Genomic DNA, 18,400 nt, shown 5'->3' with positions numbered 1-18,400 from the left:
TTGATTAGTTATCATTTATGTAATGGGACTGTAATATTATGGACTATGAACTGGACTTTGATGAACTTTATAATTGGAGCTGGGCTGTACTCTTTTTTCCTATTTAGGGTTTCTCACAAGGGTGAGTTTTACCTAGACAAGTTTTTAATGAGGCAGCCATTGCACTAAAGCTCCCAATAAAATGTTATTTTGTTCTCTGTTGTGTTTGTGATCAGTTTGAAGTGTTGATCACTTATAGTGCCAGTGCCAGCACGGGCACTGCTGGGCCGCCGTGCCCAGTGACACGGCACGACACGGCTAATACCTGATAGCGTCGTGCCTGGGCCGGCACAGCGGCACGATGGCACTAACAGGCACGGCACGACTAGTCTACCGTGCCGCGTAGTGCCGTGTCTGGCCGTGCTCGTGCTAGTGCCGTGCCGTGCGGCCCGTTTGGCCAACTATACCCATGTACAACCGATTGAACTCAAGCTCAGTGAGTGACGTCGGCTGCTACGCGCCGGCCTACCGTGCTCTGGGGAGCTCCGGCGGCTGCATCCAGTTCCACAACTCGTGCCAGTACATGGTCGAGTACGGTGACGGCTCTTCCACTGCGGTCGATTTTGGCATCGAGACGCTGACCTTCGCGCTGGGCGTCCGCGTACCGGACGTGGCGTTCGGGTGCGGCCCCGACAACCAGGGTCTGTTCCCAGCGCTAGCAGAGGGGATCCTGGGCCTCGGCAGAGGGAGCTTGTGGTTCTCGAGCAAGATCACCGGCCGCACTACGGCCGGAGCTTCTCCTACTGCCTGGTCGGCCTAGGTCCCATCTACTACTCAACCCCGCCGGCATCCTTCCCTCCCAAGTTGACCATCCCGCACATGTACACGTTCTACTGCGTGCGTCTCATCGGCATCAGCGTGAGCGGCGTGCGTGTGCCGGGCGTCACCGAATCTGACCTCTGCCTTTGTTGAGACATGGATATATGGGCCGTGAAGGCTTAGCATTACTCTAGCAAATAAAAGCTAAGGATGTGGATCATATGGCAAGCAATTTTCAAGGATCATGCAGGGGACCTCCGCTAGCGCCGCCCTTGGTTGACGAAGGCCTGACGCAAGAGTCGTGGCGAAGGCGGCCCCCAGGACGGCGAAGGCCTGGCACAACAGTCGTGGCGAAGGCGTCCGGGCAGTGGAGGCCTGGCAGGGTGCAGAGCGCGGGAACCGGGATCAAGTCGGCGGAGGCAGATAATAGGGCAAGACCGGAAAGGTCGGTAGGAGCCTCCGCCAGTTGATGAGCCTCCCATGGGCGCCGGCTAAGGCCCATGCAGCAAGGCTGTTGGTAAAAGAGAAGCCCCAAGTTGCCCACGGAAGTCTAGCTTGAGTGCAGGAATATCCTAAGTATGTGGCAGATGGTATTTTTGTCAAAGAGTTTCCTCTTGTACAGTGACCTATAAAAGGGGAGGGTGAACCTCATGTAAGAGTTAGTTGAACCTCATTTATGAAACCCTAGATTTGGTGGGCCTCACTCTGTGTGTTCACGTCTGTTCTCCGCGGGGCTTAGCCTTCGGCCTGTGCCGGAGGCCTCCGCCCCATATTTCGTTCTGTTAGGGACAGTTCCCCAACAGCCTTGACTTGTCCACGGGCCACGGCGGCGTCATCGTGGACTCCGGCACTGCCGTGACCCGCCTCGCTGGCCCCGCGTACACCGCATTCCGCGACGCCTTTCGAGCGGCGGCAGTGACGAACCTCGGCTGGCCCTCCCCGGGCGGCCCCTTTGGCTTCTTCGACACCTGCTATAGCATGCGCGGACTCGTGAAGGTGTCTGCTGTGTCGATGCACTTCGCCGGCAGCGTCGAGGTGAAGCTCCCTCCCTAGAACTACCTCATCCCCGTGTACTCCAAGGGCACCATGTGCTTCGCGTTTGCCGGTAGCGGTGACCGTGGTGTCTCCATCTTCGGCAACATCCAGCTGCAGGGGTTCCACGTCGTGCACGACGTCGACGGCCAGCGTGTTGGGTTCACGCCAAATAGCTGCTGAGAGAGGAAGATCGAGCAGGGGTCGATTGATCGCGTAATTGAGTACTCATATATTTACACCTCTGTCGGTTCGTCTCAAAAGGAATATCATTTTCGTTTTTCAATGAGTCACATTCATTCTTGATTTACATAAGTTAATTCATCTCAAGTTTGACTAATTAAACATATGAAAAATAATAATATTTATAATGCATAATAATAATAATTAGGTGCACTAGATAGTCCATCAACCCGTGCTCATGCATAAGTTAGAATCTTATATAAGATATAATTGTGATAGACTTGTCAATTACTTATACATATCTTTTTATCTCCCTCCGGTTTTTTCCCTTTGCATGGCAACGCTTTTTCTTGAGGGTATTTGCATGGCAACCCTGTGCATATTCAATATTCATTTCGTTAACATCATAGCTTAAACTATGGTAGCTGTGGTTGCAGCTCATATCTTATGATGTCACTAATCTAAATTTTGATATCATATTTTTAATCTTGTAAACTATAGATTTTGACAATGCACACGATGGGTTGTTTTATATATAAGCGTTCAGATTAGGTGGTTACATGACGCTATCGGGTTCTTTCATAAAGAAACAACTCCAGATTGTATTATTCTATTAGCAATATAATATTATATTGTTCCCAGTCAAACTTCTCAACTTTTGACTATGTTTATACAAAAACATATTAACATGTACAATATCTTTAAATGCACAAACCAAAATTTTTTTTGCCGTATCTAATGAACCTATTGAATGTTGTAGATGTTTGTATCTTTATCTATAATTAAATCTAGTTAATAAAGCTAACCAAGTTTGACTTTGAACAAAACTTAGGACTCGTTTGGTTGGGCTCCGCATGGCTCCGGCTCTGCCTACCTGTATCCTGTGCATCATTGTGTGACAGGTATGTGGCGCTGGTGGTTTCCGCGGCGTGGTATATTGCGAAGGTCACGGGACTAGTCGGCATTCCACGGGCCAACAGGACCCATCGGCGCACGGGGCGCAGTATATCGCGAAGTTCACGGGACCAGTCGGCATTCCACGGGCCGACATGACCTATCGGCGCACGGGGCTCAGCGTATCGCGAAGGTCACGGGACTAGTCGGCATTCCACGGACCGACAGGAACTATCGGCGCACCAGAAGCCGATAGGACCCATGTCGTCGCGCATGATCTTGTCGGCCCGTGAGCTGCCGACATGTTCCCAGTCGCCATCTTAACTGCCGACAGGGTACCATATCTTAAATTTTTATATAATAGCTTCTAGATTTGCAATTATTCATTAAAAATATTATTTAAAAAACTATTTCTCTCACATTGAATATCCAAATATAGCTATCATCTATTCTAAAATTCTCTCTCTAGCTAAAGATGGACAGTGAGTTTAACTCCCTCAAGTGTGGAAAACGATTTTCTTTTTCAAATGATTTTCTTATGATGGTTTTGAGAATAAGTTTTAGAAAGACTTTTTGAGATGCTCTTAATCTACTGATCAAAGCAACCTTCTCGCTAGCTCCTTTTCTCTTCTCATATATAACCACCAACCCCTGCGGCCTTGGCAAAACTCAAGGTCACTTCTGATCGAAGCAAGCGACTCGTAACTGTCTTTTTATCATTTATACAATATAGGGTTATTTTGTTGCCGGTCAAACTTATCAACTTTTGACGAAGTTTATATAAAAACATATTAACATCTACAATATCATTAAATGCACTACCCAAATATTTTTTTCTTGGCTTATCTAATTAATATATTTAATTTTGTAAATGTTTATTTGTATTGTTATCTATAAATGTTGTTAGTAAAGATAAGCAAGTTTGACTTTGAACAAAACTAAGTGCATGTTTGGCATGGCTCCTACTCCAACAGCTCCTTCACAGGAACTATTGTTGGAGCCAGAGCAGAAGGATCAAAAGTAGCTTCTACTCTACATGTAAAAACAATTCTGACTCCTCATATCTATAAAAAATAGCTCCTCCTCTACGGGTGCTTCTTCTACCTCTCGCCAAGAGCGTTGGCGTGTGTGTGTTTGAGTGGTTCCTTGGCAAAGCCAACATACATCGCCAAGATCGCGGTGGGCACGCCGGGCGTCGAGGCGCTGCTGGCGCTGGACACGAGCAACCACGTCACGTGGCTGCCGTGCCAGCCATGCCGGCGGTGATACCCGCAGTCCGGGCCCATGTTCGACCCGCGGCACTCAACGTAATACTGCGAAATGGGGTATGACGCGCCATATTGCCAAGCGCTGGGATGATCCGGCGGCGGCGACGCGAAGCGCATGACGTGCGTGTACGCCGTGGCCTTCGGGGATGGCTCTACGATGGTGGGAGACTTCATCAAGGAGATGATGACCTTCGCGGGCAGCGTCCAGGTTCTGCACCTGTTGATCGGCTATGGTGATGACAACAAGGGCCTATTCAGGGCGCCGGGCGCGGAGATTCTAGGCCTCGGCCGTGGCCAAATATCATGCCCGAGCCAGATTGCTGCTCTCGGCTACAACACCACGACCTTCTCCTACTGTCTCCTTGACTTCTTGTCAAACCCTGGCTCCCACTCCTCCACCCTCACCTTCAGTGTCGGCGCCGTGGAGACCTCCCTGCCAGCGTCCTTCACCCCCACGGTATGGAACCCGAACATGGGCACATTCTCCTACGTGCGGCTTATCGGCGTCGGCGTGGGCAGCACGCGCGTGCCGGGTGCGACTGAGCGCGACCTCTAGCTAGACCCATACATGGGTCGTCGTGGCGTCATCCTAGACTCTAGCACCACCGTGATGCGGCTTGCCCTCCCAGTGTACATCACAATCCGTGATGCCTTCCGCACTGTGGCAGACGATCTCAGCCAGCTCCTGCTCGTCCTCCATGAGCGAGAGCACGACTAGTGCCATGTCTGGAAACCCATGTATTGTGAGCAACATATGCCATGAAGGTGGAAATGACTCAGAGATGTTGCAAAGCTCACACATGAGATGGTGAAGGAGCTCATTGCACATGAGACATGACATTGAGTCATGTGATTAAGGTGGAGAAGATCAAGACAAGACTTGGCTTGATGGACCGGTTGCAAGTGTGAAGGGCAAGTCGGAGGCTTTGGAGCGATGGACCGCGTGGCGGTGAAGCTTGAGCAAGACTTGGCGCCGATGGACGAAGGCAACGGTGAAAAGCAAGTGAAGTCAAGATCGATAAACCAATATGATCACGTGATGATATGAAGTGGATCATATCATTGTTGACCGTGTTGGTGCATGTGTTGCATCGATAGTGGAGGAGATGGAATGGAATGCGCAAGGCAAAGGTATAACCTAGGGCATTTCATTTCACCAGTCATGGGTGTGTAGAGAAGTTCATAACCAGGTTTAGGATAGATGGCCAAACTATCAAGAGGGGCAAACTTGTTTGTATATCGGTCATCTAGTACCACTCGAGTGATCTAACTTTGCATCGTTGCTAGGATCTAGTGGCGTGGCAAGTTGAGTGGGTAACACCCTTGAAAATGTTTGTCAAAATATGCTAACACACATGCACAAAGGTGATACACATTGTGTTTAGCACTTGGGAGCAAGGGTTCAAAACTTCACCGGTGGAGTGTCCATCCGAAGAGTGCGGACAGTCCAATAGTGCCACCGGTGCCCCGTATAGAAAAGACAGGGTTTCACAGAGTGCACCGGAATGGAATGCTCTCGCTCGTGGAGGAGATGGAATGGAATGCGCAAGGCAAAGGTATAACCTAGGGCATTTCATTTCACCGGTCATAGGTGTGTAGAGAAGTTTATGATCGGGTTTAGGATAGATGGCCATACTATCAAGAGGGGCAAACTTGTTTGCATATTGGTCATCTAGTGCCACTCAAGTGATCTAACTTTGCATCATCACTAGGATTGAGTGGCGTGGCAAGTTGAGTGGCTAATCCCTTGAAAATGTTTGTGAAAATATGCTAACACATGTGCACAAGGTGATACACTTGGTGGTTGGCACATTTGAGCAACGGTGAAGAAGATAGAGTTGAAAAGGAGTTAGTCGCGCTAGTGACAAAGTGATTGGACACGTCCGGTATGGTGATCGGACACGTCCGGTATTTGGCGACGAACTCAGTGACCGGACGCGTTCGGTCGCCACACCAGACACGTCCGATGTGAATCAGCAAACGCAGTGTTCGGCAGATCAGTTGATCGGACGCTGGCTGCATCCGGTCCGGTGTGACCGGACGCGTTCGGTCGTCCGTGGGTGCTTACTATACTCGACCGAACGCTGAGGCTCAGCGTCCGGTCAGTTTCTAACTGACGCATCCGATCAGCCCTGGAGGCTTACTGGACGCATCCGTCGAAGCCCGCAAGAAGCTTGTGCGGCGCTCCAGAGAAGAGCTTTGTGAGGGGCATTGTGCTCGCCCCGCGGGAGCCACGAAGAGCAACTCTAGTTGAGCGTGTCATTGAGCTATCCTCACTTCCGGGGTAGGTTCTTGCGGGGCCCGACGTGCAGGCTTGGCGGGTGATGCCAATTAGCCACCGAACCACCAAGTGAGCGGTCGACACAACGGGGACTAGCGTGTTGGCAAACACGTGAACCTCGGGAGAAAACTCATCGTGTCAACCTTGTTCTTCCCATTGGTTTGCATCCCTATTACACAAGCTTGCGATTACTTTCATATACATTGAGCTTGTGTTGTTGCTCTTGTAATTAGTTAGCCTGTGTAGCTTACTAGTTATCTTCTTGCTTGTGTAGCTTAGATGTAGCTCCCTTGTGTGGCCAATTTGGTTTGTGTAACCTTGTTAGTCACATTGCTTAGTTTGTGTAGCTAAGTAATTACGCTCTCTAATTTGGCATTGGTTGCCTTGTTATTGAGCTTTGCTAGTGAGCTTAGTTTGCTTTGTGCTTTTGCTTACTAGCATGTGTAGGAGCTCCCTTGTTGCTTGAAGTACTAGTGGCATAGGTTTATGTGACCTTGCTTCTAGAATTGGTTAAGTGAGCTCTAGCTAGCCTAGAACCTTTGTTGCTTAATTAATATCTTTGGAAGGTGCTAGAGAACATAGATAGAGGGGTGTTGTCTTGGCTAGACCGATAGTTTTAATTCCGCACTTGTTTCGGTTAGCCAACGCAATTAATTTTAGAAAGGACTATTCACCCCCCTTCTAGTCTGCCATCTCGACCCTACAAGTGGTATCAAAGCCAGGTCTCTCATTTGTGGTCTTCACCAACCCGAGAGGATGGCAAACTTTGGGCTAGAAGTTGATTGTGACACACATTTTTTTGATGGCACACACTATGCACGGTAGAAACGTCATATGCTTGATCATTTCCGTGAATTGGGTCCCAAGGCATGGTGTATCATTGTTGTTGGTTTTTCTCATGATGCCTTGGATAAGGATAACCTCACCCAAGCGCAAGAGGATTGCTTATAACTTGATCATCGTGCTCTTTATTATCTAACGTGTGCTATACATGATGATATTTTTAGACGTGTGTGGGACTTGGAGAGTGCTCATGATATGTGGCTAGCACTCCAAGCCTTTTACGGTGACTCCTCCACATGGGATGATGGTAAATTCAAGAAGGAGGATGAACCAAAGAAGGAGGCGCATGAGTGTGTTGAGCATAACCATAATTTGGTGATTGTGGAAGATTGCTCCACCTCATGGTCAAGTGATGATGATGACGATCGATCAACTACAAGTTCACTTGACAAGGTTGATGATGACGCCACAAGTGTTGCAAGTGATGATGCTACCCCATGCACACTTGATGGTAATGATGGTTTATGCTCAAGCCATGATGAAGATGCTACTACATGCACTCCAACCACGCCACATTGTCTCATGTCACAAGGTGACACCAAGGTATCAAATGATAATGTGGTTGATCATGTTGATTCATATGATGAGCTTGTTAGTAGACTTGCTAGCATGACCATGTCTTTAGAAAATGAGAAAGCTAAAACATTGGAATTAGAAAATGAAAACTCATTTATAAAGAACTCTTGTGAAGAACATAAAGACTTACTTGATGCTTATAAATCTTCACATGATGAGCTTAAATTGAATCATGAGACATTACTTGCATCTCATGATGAATTATTAGAACAACATGCTTCTCTTATTAAAATGTTTACCAAGAAACTTAAAAATAATGGGAGTTCATCACATGGATCAATTGATCAATCACACATTATTGCTAACCCTTGTTATGTAGGCAAGAAGCATGTATCCACCTCTTATGATAATTTATTAGATATGCCATGCTCTTCACATATAGATGCTTGTTCTACTTCTATGTCTTGTGAGACTAACCTTTTGAAGGAGAACAATGAGCTAAATGAACAAGTGAACAAATTGAGCAACAAGTTAGAGAGGTGCTACAACTCTCAAGTCACCTTTGAGCATATGTTGAATACTCAAAGAAACTTTGGTGATAAGAGTGGAGTCAGCTTCAAGACTAGCAAAGTCAATCATCAAGAAAGCCGCAATGACATAAGTGGCATCGGATTCAACAAGAGCAAGATCAAGGGCAAAAGATGGGGCAAGAGAAGATATGAAAGAGAGATGAAGAAGCAAGAACAAGAGAAGCTCTCTCATTTCATGTGCTTCAAGTACCATGAAGTGGGACATCTTGCAAATGGTTGCCTCAATGAAGAAAATCTCAAGTTGAAGAAAGAAGAAGAGAGGCTAAGGCATGTGAAGTGCTTCAAGTGCCGCACTTGGGGTTATCTTACCTCAATGTGCCTAACCAAGCAATTGGTGAAGCAACAAGTGAAGTCTCAACCAAAGCCACAAGTTGAGCAAGAGAAGACACCCCAAGAGCAAATCAAGATCAACCATAAAGATAGTGGTGATTTGATGATAAAGAATAAGAAAACAAGAAGGGGTGGAAAGGCAAGGCATCCAATGCAAACTCAAGATGCCAAGATGATGAGCAAGAATGAAGATGAGAAGAAAAATTATGCTCACATCAAGTGCTTCAAGTGTGGAAGTGTGGGACACTTTGCCTCTAAGTGTCCTACCAAGCTTGAGAAGAAGGCTCAAGCAATCCATGAGAGGCAAGGCAACGAGAAGCACCACATGAGCAAAGAAGAGAAGGCTCAAGCAAAGAGAAAGTATTACTCATGCCAGGAAAGGGGACATATGGCACATTCATGTCCCCTAGGTGACATTTCTAAGCCTATTTCAATTATTGATAATAATATGCTTAGAAAGGATGGTAATGGTATACCTCTATGGTTGCTATTGCAAAACATCCCGCTACTCATACTAAGGCGTTGCCTAAGTATGTTGCTCCTAACTTGAGAGGACCCAAACTTGTTTGGGTACCATCAAAAAGTGGATGATTGTTTGTAGGAACCATCGGCATTGGAAGCTTGGTTCAAATGATATTCATCTTGTTGATCATGTAGTTGAGCCAAGTATTGCTAAGTGATTATCATTATCCCAATGACGTGACAAATTGAGTGAAGTCCAAATGGCTACCAACATACAAGTGTTATAATTCAAGTTGTTGGTGACTCTTTGGAGATATTTGATGACTTGCAAATAATTGAGTTGAAGCTTGCTAGTTGGATGATCATGAGCTAACCAAGGTATATCTCTTGTTGATCATTTCATTTGAGTGCATATGAGTTGATTGAATTGGATAAATATGCAATGTTGCTTGCTATGAGATAATTGATTAGTAGTCAAGTTTGGATTGATTTGTATTGGATAAATTCATGAGATGACTTTTAGTAAGTGGTTTGAATGGATATGTATCTTATGGAAGTATTCAAACAAGTTAGTTTCAAGTTTGATTCACATTTGATGAAGTATAGCTCAATTGTTGAAATCTGTCCTATAATTGAGAATCTGAACTAGCTATGATCTTAGCCATATTTGAGCAATCAAAACCTATTGGATTGGTATAAAAATTAGTGTACATGCTCTAGACTTATGGTATAAGATGATGTATAATTTTCATGAGAATTGGATAAGAAATGCTTCGGTTTTGGAGTGGATCTTATCGGTTATAGTGCAGCAGTTTTCAGCATGTAGCAGTGGTGGAAGAATTGAAATCTGGTAGCAATCTAAAGTCAAATGAATCTCAAATTTTTACAGCTACTAGATAACTTAGTAATGCACACCTCCACCAAATTTCGTGGTATTTGGATTTGTACTTTGGGAAATATGCTTATTCCTTTGAAGGGTACAAAATCTGTCAGAAAAGTGACAAATGTTGGATTGATCTAGAGTCACTTTGATTGAAAGGTCCTCAAGTTGGAAACATGTTTATAAGTAATTGAGGCACCTAAGTTTGGTTTTGAGATGATCTAGAAGCATGACAAGAAAAGAGTATAAGGCTATTTGATTGTGGAGTGTACTTTGCACACATTCGGTACTCAAATTGAAAGATCAAGATCAAACTCAAGATGAAGTTAAAGTTTAAGTTCTAGTGACTATTGGAAATCATTTGATAGAAAGAAAAGGACTTAAACAAGAAGAAAGAAAAGGACTTAAAGAAGGAATCAAGGTTACTCATCAAGTTAAGTCCATCACTTAGATCAATCAATCAAGTCATTTCAAGTGAGTATCAAGAATGATTCTTGGAGAGAGGTCACTTCTCCCTAGTGTAGGGGCTTGCCACCTATGTGTAGGTGAACCAAGTGTGGTACTTAGAAGGCTAACATGGAATTGGTGATCCGAGGAACATTTGAGATATTTGTTGAAGCAATCAAAAGGATTGATCAAGAAAAGCAAGCAACACCCAAAAGAGAGCTAGTCATGATATTTCAAGTGGTATTCTCAAATTGATGCTCTCATGCAAGCAAAGATCAAAAGATAAAGCAAGCCAACCACAACAAGAAAGTGCACTTGATCATAAGTGGTATTCATTTTATATGGGTGAAGAATGAAATTCAATATGGTATCTATTGGTCTTCACCAAGCTTATAATTGGACTTCATATTGCTATTGGAGTAATGAATTAGAATCTATGTGACTATCCTCTACTCCAACATAGCAAAGGTATCATTATAATGTGCATGATCATTTCATCCCATACTAGTATGCGGTTAGTGCATATAGTACATGCTTCATAGGATCATGCATAACAAATGAAATGCTTAATTCATAGCCTACCGCTATTGTTTGAATAATTACTTGATCTAGTGGTTAGTACATGAATTTGTTCATGAGCTAGTGAACCCAAGTACTTGACTCAATTTGGAGGTGTTAGTTCTCCACTAGATCCTAAATGAATATGCAATGAGTTAGAGCATCTAGTGGCACTTTGATAACCGTATTCCGCTAACAAGTGACAAGTACAACATTGGCAAGATAACCCTTGCAAGAGGTGTGAAGAAGCTTGTCATTGGTTTAAACCAGACTTGGAAGCTTAGGCAAATCATTTTATTTCAAGTCAATCATAGAAGCTCATGATAGTGATAAGAGTACAAGCACAAGACAACAATGCAAATGGATATCTAGTTTGTTTGTTTCAAATGGTATCTAGACTCAAGTATTTCATCAAGAATCTACAAGTAATGTCTAGATCAACTCACAAGTGATATCCTATAAGTGGTACTCATGAAGATAGCAAATATTCAAGAAATGGTTCTTATTGATAAATTCAACAAGTGGTTCCATACTAAAAGATTCTTTCAAGTGGTATCACATCTACACATGGTATCAATCATGCAAGACGATGGTTCCACAAGTGATCATCAAATGAAGAATGCATCCCTCACCTACAAGAGCTCAAGTGTATCAAATGGATGACCCATGCTATCACATAGGGGGAGGTGTACCACAATTTGATATCAAGATCAAAGATCCTATGTGTGGTATCTCAAGAAGCCCTACACAAGATACAAGCTGTATAAGTTACAAGTGGTATCTACAAGTGGTGTCATTCCAACAATCATGAAGATGTCCATAAAAAATGCAAGATTCAAGCCTAAACCTTCTACCCCAAACATATATCTTTGCATCAATGAGAAGCACACCTTTTATGGAAATTGATGACAAAGGGGGAGAGATTGTACAAAGATATGAAAGCTTTGAGATCGAGATTATACAAGGGGAGAGATAAGATAGAAAAGCTCAAAGAAGTAGAGGTTGGACATGGATATGGACAAAGAGGGAGCAACATTAAAAAAAGAGATGGATCAAAATTTCTTGGATAAAAGAAGCACACAAGTAGGGGGAGCAATCTCATGAACTTTGGTTGATTGCATTTGATATGTGCATATTCATATGCTTGCTTGCATTGCATAAGCTTTTAAATTCAATATGCATGCTTGTGTGATGTATGTTAGTTGTAGAACTTGAATGATGATTTGATAACTAGCATGCATAGGATGATAGCTAGACACTTGGTATGCTTTTCAAGTAATGCTAGTACCTTGCTTTTAATATTGATCTCATGAGGTATCTAGTGCTTTTAGTTCCAAGTGATATCTAGCTAACCATAGTGCTAAGGATGAACTTAAAGGTGCACTCCGATTGGTATCACGCTTCAAAGGTTTATTCTATACACCTTAGCATCATTTGGTAGTAATTACTCTCTCATAATTTCAATCTATGCATATGTGCGAACTTCAAAACAAACACTCTAACACATATGTAGGGGGAGCTAATACTGCCGTTTCGGGTTTGTGGTACTTGTCCAAAATCATTTTCACATGGTAAAATTGCTTGGGCAAACAACATGAATCCAAAAGAACTTAATTTCTATATCTTTGTAGAGTTGTCATCAATTACCAAAAAGGGGGAGATTGAAAGGTCCTTATGGGGTTTTGGTAATTGAGTGACAACCTCGGTGGACTAATTGTGTTTATGTGAGATACACAGGTGATTAGTCCATAGGTACATATGTGTGAGCAACATATGCTATAAAGGTGAAAATGGCTTGGAGATGTTGCAAAGCTCACACATGTTATGATGAAGGAGCTCATTGCACATGAGACATGACATTGAGTCATATGATCAAGGTGGAGAAGATCAAGACAAGACTTGGCTTGATGGACCAGTTGCAAGCGTGAAGGGCAAGTTAGAGGCTTTGGAGTGATGGACCGCGTGGTGGTGAAGCTTGAGCAAGACTTGGCGCTGATAGACGAAGGCAACGGTGAAAAGCAAGTGAAGTCAAGATCGATAAACCAATGTGGTCACGTGACGATATGAAGTGGATCATATCATTGTTGATCGTGTTGGTGCATGTGTTGCATCAACATTGGAGGAGATGGAATGGAATGTGCAAGGCAAAGGTATAACCAAGGGCATTTCATTTCACCGGTCATAGGTGTGTAGAGAAGTTTATGACTGGGTTTAGGATAGATGGCCGTACTATCAAGAGGGGCAAACTTGTTTGCATATCGGTCATCTAGTGCCACTCGAGTGATCTAACTTTGCATCATCGCTAGGATTGAGTGGCATGGCAAGTTGAGTGGCTAATCCCTTAAAAATATTTGTGAAAATATGCTAACACATGTGCACAAGGTGATACACTTGGTGGTTGGCACATTTGAGCAAGGGTGAAGAAGATAGAGTTGAAAAGGAGTTAGTCGCGCTAGTGATAGAGTGACCGGACACATCCGGTATGGTGACCGAACACGTCCGGTATTTGGCGACGAGCTCAGCGACCTAACACGTCCGGTCGCCACACCGGACACGTCCGGTGTGAATCAGCAAACGCAATGTTCGGTAGATCAGTTGATCAGACACTAGCTGCGTCCGGTCTGGTGTGACCGGACGCGTCCGGTCGTTCATGGGTGCTTACTGTACTCAACCGGGCGCTGAGGCTCAGCGTCCGGTCAGTTTCTAACTGACGCGTCCGATTGGCCCTAGAGGCTTACTGGACTCGACCGGACGTAGCGGCTCTGCATCCGGTCATTTCGAACAGTGCATCCGGTTGGACATATCAGAGAGCCATTAGAGGCAACGGTGGGACACATGGCGGTCCGGTAGCTACCGGACATGTCCAGTATAGGGACCGAACACGTCCGATATTCACGACCGGTGCGTCCAGTCGATCTGACCGGAGCGTCCGGTCGACCCGAAAAACGCCTAGTGAAAGGGTAACGGCTAGTTTTGCCCATGGGGCTATAAATAGAAGTGGTGGTCGGTCTTTGGCCGATAGCTGAGCACACTAGAGCCTTGGTGGCTTGTGTGGTAGTGCTTAGGAGTCCTCCATCTCATATATACTTGATAGTGATCATCCGATTGTATGAGTGAGCGATTCTAGTGTGATTGTATCATGAGGTTGCATCGAGTGGCACTAGGTGATCGAGTTGCAAGCCGGTGGTGCTTGTTACTCTTGTAGGTTGCCACCTCCTAGATGGCTTGGTGGTAGTCTCCGTCGAAGCCCGCAAGAAGCTTGTGCGGCGCTCCAGAGAAGAGCTTTGTGAGGGGCATTGTGCTCACCCCACAGGAGCCGCGAAGAGCAACTCTAGTTGAGCGTGTCATTGAGCTATCCTCACTTCTGGGGTAGGTTCTTGCGGGGCCCGACGTGCGAGCTTGGCGGGTGATGCCAATTAGCTGCCGAACCACCAAGTGAGCGGTCGACACAACGGGGACTAGTGTGTTGGCAAACACGTGAACCTCGGGAGAAAAATCATCGTGTCAACCTTGTTCTTCCCATTGGTTTGCATCCCTATTACACAAGCTTGTGATTACTTTTATATACATTGAGCTTGTGTTGTTGCTCTTATAATTAGTTAGCCTGTGTAGCTTACTAGTTATCTTCTTGCTTGTGTAGCTTAGATGTAGCTCCCTTACGTGGCCAATTTGGTTTGTGTAACCTTGTTAGTCACATTGCTTAGTTTGTGTAGCTAAGTAATTGCGCTCTCTAATTTGGCATTGGTTGCCTTGTTATTGAGCTTTGCTAGTGAGCTTAGTTTGCTTTATGCTTTTGCTTACTAGCATGTGTAGGAGCTCTCTTGTTGCTTAAAGTACTAGTGGCATAGGTTTGTGTGACCTTGCTTCTAGAATTGGTTAAGTGAGCTCTAGCTAGCCCAGAACCTTTGTTGCTTAATTAGTATCTTTGGAAGGTTCTAGAGAACATAGATAGAGGGGTGTAGTCTTGGCTAGACTGATAGTTTTAATTCTGCACTTGTTTCGGTTAGCCAACGCAATTAATTTTAGAAAGGACTATTCACCCCCCTCTAGTCCGCCATCTTAACCCTACAACGTGTCCGTCGAGGACGAGTAATCCGCCCATGAACTCTGGGTGCGCATCACCAGCCACTTCACCGCCAATCAGGCCTCCCGTGCGATCTTCCTACGCAACGAGTTCCTCTGCACCACGCAAGGCATGTCGTCGATCACCGACTACTGTGCGTGCCAAAAGATGACCTCCGACACCCTGCGTGCCATCGGTCACCCTATCCATGAGTCGGACCTCGTCCTCAACACTCTCCATGGCTTGAACAATGACTTTTGCACTGCCACCGACATCATCACCTTCACCGAGCCCCTGCCATCCTTCGCCAGGACTCGCAACTTCCTCCTCACCAGTGAGCAGTCGCACAACAAGCTTGGGCCACCCTACATTGTCATCGTCCGGCTCTCTATTCTACGCCACGCCCTCCTCCGACACACCTACCCCGTCGCCCAATTGAGGTCAAGGTCACGGCAAGGGCAGTCATGGCAAGCCCTGTGGACCGCCATCGGGTGGTGCGTTGTAGCCAAACCGCGTTGATGGGCCTACCCCTTCCACTGGCCTATGGGTCTGCATGACCCCTTAGGGTCCTCTACCGGTGGTGGTCGCGCCTGGGTTCCCTACTGGCAGCGTCGCCTCTCCCCCTCTAGGGCATGCTGTTGGTCGCGGCCATGGCAACTCTACCTCCGGCGTCTTAGGCCCGTGCCCTGCTCCTGCCCCCACGCAGGCCTACACGATATTCACCCCCGTGCAGATGTCCACCACCGACTCCTCCAGCGCGCAACACCTCTGCACTGATTGTGGCCCTCAACGCCATGTAGAATCCCTCTGCAGATGACTGGATCATGGACTCAGGTGCTTCCTCCCACATGGCATCTGATGTAGGTATCCTACACTCCTCGTACCCTCTCTCTCTCCCACACTGTCTGTGACCGTGGGCAATGGTTCCTCATTGCCCATCACACGTGTGGGATCCTCTTGTTTATCGACTCCTTCATCCAACTTCTCTCTTAATAATATACTTCTTGTTCCTTCCATTGTTAAAAATCTTGTTTCCATTAGTCGTTTCAATGCTGACAACTCTGTTTCCGTGGAATTTGACCCGTTTGGTTTCTCTATCAAGGACCTTTGTACTCGGTGCACAATTCTTCGTTGCAATAGTGTCAGTGACCTCTACACCCTTGGCACCCGCACCTCCGCATCCATAGCTGCCCTTCTCTCCATTGTCAGATCCTCTGACACTTGGCATAGTCATCTTGGTCACCCCGGTCGCGATGTTCTTACAGCCTTGAATAAAATGGGGCTTATTTCTTGTAATAAACTAGTTGGTAGTTCTCTATGTCATGCGTGTCAACTTGGCAAACATGTACGTCTACCTTTTCCTAGATCTACCTCTGTTAGCACTGCCCCCTTTCAGCTTGTTTTTTGTGATCTTTGGACTTCGCCCTCAATCAGCCCATCTGGTTACAAATTTTACCTCATTATAGTCGATGATTACACTCATTATTTCTGGGCTTTTTAGCTGCGTTTCAAGTCTGAAGTTCATTTTATGCTAGTTGCTTTTGTCGCTTATGTGCAAAACCAATTTCAGTCCTCCGTTGGCTCTTTTCAGTCTGACAACAGGCGTGAATTTGTCCATCATATGAATGTTTATTTCTTTCATCAACATGGGATTTTCCTTCAGCCTTTTTGTCCTCATACTTCCCAGCAAAAGGGCAAGGTCTAGCATGCCATTCGCACCACTAATGACGTTGTTCGCACCTTGCTGTTTTAGGCCCACATGCCCCCTCCATCTAGGTGGAGGCCCTCGCCACTGCCGTGTACCTCCTTAACCGGCGTCCCACGGCACCCTTTGGGTTCGCGACACCGTTCGCTCGCCTCTTCAGTGCACCCCCCGATCTTAGTAATCTTCGTGTTTTTGGTTGCCTTTGTTATCCCAATTTAGCATCCACTGCCGACCACATATTATCCCCCCGCTTAGCTGCCTGTGTTTTCCTTGGTTATCCACTCGAACACAAAGGCTACCGGTGCTACAATCCGTCACATGACGAGTCATTACTTCTCGGCACGTCATTTTCGACGAGTCTGATTTTTCGTTCGCCGTGTCATCCCCTCCCACCAATTAAGTTATACTGTGATTATAATCTGGCAGTACAGTATGCTCGCAACATAAGTCAAGTGGTGCTGCCAAACACATTGACATAGAGTATTATGTTGTGATAGATAAAGTCTGGGATCAAGTCATAAGTCTTGAGCATATAAGTACAGAAAAAGATGCTCGCGGATCCGCTTACAAAAGGCCTATCACCCAACGTGTTTAGAGAACATGTAGCTAGCATGGGTTTAAGGGAAAGCCTAAAATTCCTGGACAAAAGAAGGCCCAAAGATAAGTATCTATTTCAGAATAGAGTAGTGTGTTGTAGCTGTTAAATCTATCGGCAATGGACCGTGACGATGAGACATGCTCTATGCACTAATATGTAATGGAATGAATAAAAGTAAATGATATAAAATTGAAAGATGGAATAAGATCAAGGAGGAGAATGTTAGTTGATCTCCACCAATAGGCCCAATGGCCTATTGGGCCCTTGCCTCTACACCCTGATCGGGGGCGCCCAACCCTAATAGGTTGGTGGGCCTCTGTCGCACAGCACATATAAAGATAGGTGGGGATCACGGCTCTAGTCACGAGGTTGGTCTGAGCCGTCATGATCCCACCGAGAGAAACCCTAATCCGATCTACAGTGTGCTGGCAGCGACGGGATGCCCCACCACACCGCCATCGCCTCTGCAGGGTCTCCACCAGTCCACTGGATCGCCAGCTCGCCTCCTCACCACCGTGCCGAGCACCGGCGTCCGCGAGGCGGCATCCAGGGCGAACTTGGCGTCTACGTTGCTGCGGCCCAACTACGCCAAGGCGAGGAGCCTTACCCGGATCTACGGTTACACAGAAAGGTACACCACCATTCTAACAGTTTTATCTCACACGATGCCGCACAACCAAATACAAACTTAATACCTAATGCATCCAACCAACACAATATCAAGTTGCATTCATTTGTGCAAGCATAGCCTATCCTGCATAACCCTTTATGCAATGCGAGGAACAGGGTTGAGTGAAGCAGCCGTACCTGCTGCTACCGGGAAACGAAGACGCGGCCTGTTCCCTGGTTAGGTTCTGCATTTGATGCCGCTGTCAGTTAACTCGTGGTCATCATTATCACCCAAAACACAGTAGATTAATTAATCCCTTGTTGTAATAATGCCAGGCGGCCG

At 45.8% G+C, this 18,400-nt stretch overlaps 2 pseudogenes; both read left to right on the top strand.

The window, feature by feature from the left end:
• Positions 1–448: 448 nt before the first annotated feature.
• LOC136482890 (aspartyl protease family protein 2-like) lies at positions 449–2,013 on the top strand (annotated as a pseudogene).
• A 1,196-nt stretch (positions 2,014–3,209) lies between these two features.
• Positions 3,210–4,893, top strand: LOC136456308 (aspartyl protease family protein 2-like; annotated as a pseudogene).
• The last annotated feature ends 13,507 nt before the right edge of the window (positions 4,894–18,400 follow it).

The sequence above is a fragment of the Miscanthus floridulus genome, chromosome 1, assembly GCF_019320115.1.
Source record: "Miscanthus floridulus cultivar M001 chromosome 1, ASM1932011v1, whole genome shotgun sequence".
Lineage (NCBI taxonomy): Eukaryota > Viridiplantae > Streptophyta > Magnoliopsida > Poales > Poaceae > Miscanthus > Miscanthus floridulus.
The sequence above is the reverse complement of the archived record's forward strand: the minus strand, read 5'-3'. Positions and strand labels throughout refer to the sequence as shown.